The following is a 7,500-nucleotide window of genomic DNA, read 5'->3' as shown; positions in this document are numbered from 1 at the left end:
GTGCGCGCTTGTGTGCGTGTTATTACTTAAGTAGAATTTGGGGATTGGGGACAGTGGGTGCAATGGGGACAAAAGCCGTGTCACCAGTTGGTAAAAAGCTGATTTTGGGGTGAGTGGTTAGGGTTACCGGTACGTTCAGGTTAAGGTTAAGGTTAAAGTCGAGCTGAACCCAAAAATGATTTTTCTTTTCTTTTAGTTCAAATACCTGGGTATGCAGTGCACCTATTTAATAATGTATGCAAACAAAATCACAACAATCTAATTTCTTTAGTTTTTGACACTTTTTCACATCAAAAGTTCATTTTTCAAGATTTCATTGATAACACTAATGTACAGTTTGCTGACGTCACCTTGTACTATCAAATTTCTACCCCATTTCAACCAATCCTATCACGACATGCAGCTGTCAATCAAATCTTCATTTCTGGATAATTTTCTCTTCCAAATTAAGTAGAAAATGGCACCTAGTGCCTGTCATCTGGCAGAATTCCTATCCCATAAACTAACTACTAACTTGGCCAATTGTTATGAACAAAAAACATGAACAAAAAACATGAAAAAAATGAACAAAAAACATGAAATGAACAAAAAACATGAACAAAAAACAAAAACTATAATCTCTAAGAATGCAAAGAAATGTAACTGGCTCGTTAAAACGCGCATTCCAGGGATATCGTATATCGTAGCAGCGATAATGGCGCGCGCATCCGAGAGCTTGGTTGTCAGGGGTCGCACTTCGGAGATTCCAGGGCGACGTGCTGCACTCTCCGCTCGGCAACACGAAGGCAGCTGGCTGCCTGTGGCTCGCTGAGCTCCACTCCTCCCGTCAAAAGGCTCTTCCCGAGGGGAGCGCCACAACACACTGAATCCCACTCGATTTGGAGGCGGAACACGCCAGGATTGGCCAAAGCCCAATCCAGTCCCCAGAATTGTCAAATAAAATCATCGACATGATACTATGACCCGCCTCTCAACCTGTCATCTTACGGCCGGGACACACATCTTGCATGTACCTACCTAGTGCTTGTGCGTGGCGTGCTGGCTGCGGCTGGCACGCCCGCGGCATCCACACAGGCAGCGTGGCTGCTGCGCGCTGCTGTCTGTCTGCCAACTATCTTCCTATAGAGTTGACCTTTTATTAAATTTGCTATAAACAATACAATGATGATTTTAACTGAAGATCGCTTGGGCTCACTTCGTAATCGAGGCAGTATTGATTTGTGTGTGTGTGTGTGTGTGTGTGTGTGTGTGTGTCTGTGTGTGTGTGGTGGGGAGGGGAGGAACGAAGCCACGTTGTAGCCTATGTGGTTTTCAGAGGGCAGGAGAACTGCAGCTGTGAGCTCCGCTCATGTCCCGTCTCAAATCAAAACGAGCCTTGATTGGCTGTGGCTGCCCCTGTAAAATATAATTTTAATGTCTATTTGTGTCTATTTGTATAGAGACACGCGCGCGGTAAGCAGAAAAAATAGGCGTCGCTTCTATTCTCTAGATCAGGGGTGGGCAACTATTTTTCATGAGGGGCCACATGAGAAACCCAGATTGTTGCCGGGGGCCGAACAAATATTGTCATGCCATAACCCATGGATGGGCAACTTTGATGATAGAGAGGGCCACAAAAAAATGTCCTCGCTACCAGTTTTTGCTGAGGGCTGAACGGCGCCAGCGCGAAAGATTTTGGGCATTTGAAGCCAGGTTTAGAGGAATAACTCATTTTAAATGAACAGTTGTGATATCATTATTCAGTCTTAACCACCAATATTTGATCCTTTTCTCACTCACTCCTATGTCACCACCTGCTCTCCCTGCAGGGCTTGAAATTAACTTTTTTCACCACCTGCCAATATGGCTGCTATAGATTTTAAAGTTACCAGCCAATTCGAATTTCCACTAGCCGAAATGTTTTTCTTGAAATAAACCAGAATATGAGTGGGTTAATTTAAGCATTTAAGTATCAGTAAGTGGCCTGGGATTCTCAAAGCCTGTGTTGAGGGTCACACAAGAACAAAAATGCACTCTTGAAGCTAAATAAATCCAAAACCAACAAGTTCATTATTTAAATTTCTACTTCAATGTAGAATAGTCATTTCTTACACATGAGATTACTTTTAGCCTTTTAGTCATAAATATTATTGAAAGATATTCCATATTCCAGACTGAAATGCTATAACAGAAGAGTATTGGCCAGAATGACATGAACATTTGGACACTTATTCAGCGGGTATCTTGCATGTCGCGTTCAGGTGCACTGGATTTTTTTTTTTTTTTTTTTTTGCAATTCCATCGCGGGCCACACAGGGGGCGCCCGCGGGCCGCATACAGCCCGCGGGCCGTATGTTGCCCATGTATGCTCTAGATGATGCGCGTCTCACGCCTCGCAAGACACGCGCCTGAGACGCGCGTCTGATGCCGGTGGTGTGGCTGCTGTAACCTGTTAACATGGGCGCCGAAATGAAAATCAAAAGGGAATGCCACGCAGACGCCACGCAGACGCACAGCAGACGCAAGATGTGTGTCCCGGCCGTTAGACAAACTATGTTTTCAGTCTGAAATGGAAGAAACGGAAGAAAGAAAGAAAGAAAGAAAGAAAGAAAGAAAGAAAGAAAGAAAGAAAAATAAAAAATATGAGGATTAGTTTAAGTTCAAGTCAGGATTCTGAGAATAAAGTTAGAATTCTGAGTTTAATGTCAGAATTCTGAAAATAAAGTAAAATTCTGAGTTTAATGTCAGAATCAGAATGCTGCAAATCAGACTCAAATCAAACTCAGAATCTCTCTCACTCTCCTTCCATCACTCTCCATCCTCTTTCTCTCTGTCTCTCTTTCTCTCTCTGAGGTCAACTGCTCTTTGGTGGGTGGTAGAGAGGGAGCAGTAGAGCATTAAGGTTACAGCCCAGTCTTCCATGTTGTTTGTTGTTGTTTTTATTTCACATGAACACTTCAATGTCTTTCTGTGTTTTTTACTCCTGCAGAAGTGGCTCTAATTGCTGGAAACCGTTTCCCATTTGGCCAGTAGCATGCATGGCTTGTGGGTTTGGCTTTTATGCTGCGAGCCGTTACAGCAGCAGCTTGAGTTACAACAACTGTGTCAGACAAGCTGACTGACAGTCTGTAGGACAAGCTGACTGACAGTCTGTAGGACAAGCTGACTGACAGTCTGTAGGACAAGCTGACTGACAGTCTGTAGGACAAGCTGACTGACAGTCTGTGACAGTCTGTAGGACAAGCTGACAGAAAGTCTGTAGGACAAGCTGACTGAGTCTGTAGGACAAGCTGACTGACAGTCTGTAGGACAGGCTGACTGAGTCTGTAGGACAGGCTGACTGACATTCTGTAGGACAGGCTGACTGACAGTCTGTAGGACAAGCTGGCTGACAGTCTAGGACAGGCTGACTGACAGTCTGTAGGACAAGCTGACTGACAGTCTGTAGGACAAGCTGACTGACAGTCTGTGGGACAGGCTGACTGACAGTCTGTAGGACAAGCTGACTGACAGTCTGTGGGACAGGCTGACTGACAGTCTGTAGGACAAGCTGACTGACAGTCTGTAGGACAAGCTGACTGACAGTCAGTAGGACAAGCTGACTGACAGTCTGTAGGACAGGCTGACTGAGTCTGTAGGACAAGCTGACTGACAGTCTGTAGGACAGGCTGACTGACATTCTGTGGGACAGGCTGACTGACAGTCTGTAGGACAGGCTGACTGACAATCTGTGACAGTCTGTAGGACAAGCTGACTGACAGTCTGTAGGACAAGCTGACTGACAGTCTGTAGGACAAGCTGACTGACAGTCTGTAGGACAGGCTGACTGACAGTCTGTAGGACAAGCTGACTGACAGTCTGTAGGACAGGCTGACTGACAGTCTGTAGGACAGACTGACTGACAGTCTGTAGGACAGGCTGACTGACAGTCTGTAGGACAGACTGACTGACAGTCTGTAGGAAAGGCTGACTGACAGTCTGTAGGACAAGCTGACTGACAGTCTGTAGGACAAGCTGACTGACAGTCTGTAGGACAGGCTGACTGACAGTCTGTAGGACAGGCTGACTGACAGTCTGTAGGACAAGCTGACTGACAGTCTGTAGGACAGACTGACTGACAGTCTGTAGGACAGGCTGACTGACAGTCTGTAGGACAAGCTGACTGACAGTCTGTAGGACAAGCTGACTGACAGTCTGTAGGACAGGCTGACTGACAGTCTGTAGGACAAGCTGACTGACAGTCTGTTAACGACTTAACATTTTTACTAATGATGTCTTTCCATTAAAGACATCAAACCCCACCGGCTTCCCACCCGCAGACACGGCCAATTGTGTCTGTAGGAACGTCTGACCAAGCCGGAAGTGCCGCTGCCGGGAATTGAACCCGGGTCTCCTTGATGGTAGGCACTAGGCGAGTGCTTTTACCTCTACATCGCCCCATAACAACCTCTCCTTAACTCTCTCTGTGTGTGTGTGTGTGTGTGTGTGTGTGTGTGTGTGTGTGTGTGTGTGTGTGTGTGTGTGTGTGTGTGTTCAAGTTCACAGAGCGATGTCAAGGCTGTACAGTAAGTGTGCTTGCAGCGGAAACTAATTTCGTCAGATTCTCACAGACAAAAGAAGGACATCTGTAACTGGTCTAAAATATTTCATTTTTGCATCTGTTGCCTTGTAGAAAAGCTCCTCCTTTCCTCAACCAGTTCATTGCTTAATTTTTTTGTAGATATATTCAAGTACATCAGGATAGATACTTACATACCGTACATTAGAGATGCACAGATGAGCTTTTATGCCACCCTAATCCGCGTGTATGCATGAAACATCCGCCCGCCATAAATCCACACAAATGATGAACTATTATTTATAGATCCGCGCCCGCCGTGCACCCGACATTTCACAACGCTATAAAGGTGCGAGTCTCGCTTTGGGGAGACATAACGTACTTACGGTTTCTGCTGCCGGCAGTGTGATCGCTGCAGTCCAGGACTCCAAATAAACTTCCATGCTGTATTATGCAGTCAGCACTTGCCCTCATGTAGCTTACTAGGCTAACAAATGCTATAGCTTTAAGTTTAGTTTACTGGATTTAGTGGATTTGCGTCATCGTATGGGAAAATACGAACGCGTCTTCTCTTTCCAACACGTCTTCAGCGGAGTCTCCTGTGAGGTTCTGGTGACATCATTGACCACTAGTGCAGTGCCCGTTCCCCCATGCACCACCCCGTGGGCGCTTCCCCCCCGCACACACACTGCACTCTGTCAGGTCTCCCTAAGGCTAAGCCAAGTTTGAAGTCGATCCGACAAACGGTTCTCGAGATACGCGAAGGACAGACATAAAGACAGTCCTGGAATAAGTCCAAATTGCATGAAATGCGGCACCGCACTCCATCGGGGTCTGAGCAGCGCACTCCCCAAGTTTGAAGTCACAATCGGACAAATGTTTCTCGAGATAAACTGCTTTTTGTGTTGCCAGCAGGTGGCACTATGTCAAATTGCAATAAATTCAGCGCCGCACTGCTTCGAGTTCCCAGGAGCACACTCCCCAAGTTTGAAGTCAATCGGATGAACGGCTCTCAAGATAAACCACCTTTCTCTCTCAACTCTCTCCAGTCTCCTCAACCCTCTCTTATTAGGTTCAAAAGCCCACGCGAATCTAACGTTATATCAGCCAGTAATTCAGTCGGTTTTCTGCCAGCTAGTTAAATTCAACACACACACGTTGTTGGTGAGTAACGTTAACGTAAGTTTTGCGCCGTTCAAATTGCTATAGTGACAGCCGATGCCCACTTCAGTCGCGTGGCTCTGTGCTGTAGCACAGAGCAGTATTCAAGCCTGCTGGTATCATGTAGAGCTCAGGCTCAGCTGTCCTGTTAACGTGAACGCATTACAGCAACGCAGGGACTTAATAAATAATTAATTATTCCCCCAACCCCCACCCCAATGACGATGGCATCGTGCAAAACGATGTTTCACTGTAAAATAATCACGATGGATAAATTCCTGACATTGCACAACCCTACCGCAGATGTAAGAAAATGTTTCAAAGATGGAGGACCAAAAAGGAACCAGAGACGAGCACGACCAGAACATGTGATATAGAGTCGCTGGGGCCCGTTTACACCTAGAACATGTCGGGTCAAAGCCGGGGTACATCCTGGCAAGCCTACTTTTCGATAAATGAAGTCTGTGTAACACTTTGAATTGCAATAATCCATGTCGGATGCAAATGGATGTTGAGTGAATCATCCCTATCGCTGACTGCCAGGTAAAGTCTGAGATCTCATTTGTGAAATCTTGCTCCCATAACTCTTTCAGATGATCGAGGGTGGGCGAAGCTACCATTTGAATCATACTATATAATCTGGATATAAGGCCTCTGCCTAGTGGATCGAAACATATACACTCTTCTATCCAGCTATCAGGTGGAGAAGATGGGAAGCAGGGAAAGTGTTTTTTGACAAAGCTACGGACCTGTAGATATTTAAAAAAAAATGTTTCTGGAATGTCATAATCCCTCTTTAACATCTGGAAGGAAACAAAGATGCCATCTTTAAATAAATCTTTAACACAAGTCAACCCTTTCCTCGACCAAGTCTTATAAGTTGTATCCCAAAGGGAGGCAGGAAAGAGAGGGTTGGCTGTGATAGGTATAGAGGGCAGGGCCTGTTTCTGTTTAAAATGAATCCTAAACTGTGACCAAATCTTCAGTGAGCCAGTCACAATCGGGTTATTTGTGTGTCTATGCTTACTAAGGGGCAGGGGAGCACACAGTAATGCTGGAAGGGACACGGGAGAGGCACTCTTTCGTTCTAGCTGAACCCACGCTGGCTCCTTCTCTTCATGAGGACTAGAAACCCAGTAGGATAACTTTTGGATATTCGCCGCCCAGTAATAATGTAGGAAATTTGGCAATACCAAGCCGCCCTCTTCTTTCAGCCTTTCCAAATATGCTTTCCTAATCCTAGGTACAGTCTTACTCCATATGAAAGTAGATATGGTTGCATCCAATTCCTTAAAAAATGATTTTGGGATTAAAACCGGTACAGTCTGAAACAGAAACAAAAATCTAGGCATAATGGTCATTTTCACTGAGTTAATTCATCCTGCAAGCGATATAGGCAGTGTGGACCAACGTGTAAGGTTCTCTTTGGCTTTGTCTAATGCTGGCTTAAAATTATTTTTATATAAACTTTTATATTCCCGGGTCACAGAGACACCTAAGTAGGTGAATGAATCTTGGGTCACTTTAAAAGAGAAGTTCTCAAACGACGTTTGTTGTGCTAGCGTATTGATTGGAAATAATAGAGTCTTGGTAAAATTTATTTTATAACCTGAGATCGCTCCAAATTTAGTAATGGTTGTCATAGCTATAGGGATAGAGGTACCTGGGTCTGACAAGAAGAGTATAAGGTCGTCGGCATACAGCGACAATTTGTCAGTCTGCCCGTCACTGCCAATACCGGACAGGGCCGCGTTTCCCCTGAGAGCTATTGCCAGTGGTTCAAGGGCGACGTTAAATAGAAA

General features: G+C 45.3%; 1 protein-coding gene across 1 annotated transcript in view; it reads right to left on the bottom strand.

The window, feature by feature from the left end:
* arid1b (AT-rich interactive domain 1B) overlaps positions 1–7,500 on the bottom strand; it is a gene marked incomplete at its 5' end in the record, with an annotated part of 339,999 nt that overhangs the window by 67,525 nt on the left and 264,974 nt on the right. The window lies entirely within an intron of this gene.

Source organism: Poromitra crassiceps (assembly GCF_964638095.1).
Source record: "Poromitra crassiceps genome assembly, chromosome: 3".
NCBI lineage: Eukaryota > Metazoa > Chordata > Actinopteri > Beryciformes > Melamphaidae > Poromitra > Poromitra crassiceps.
Note: the sequence above shows the minus strand (reverse complement) of the source record. Positions and strands in the feature narration are given on the sequence as shown.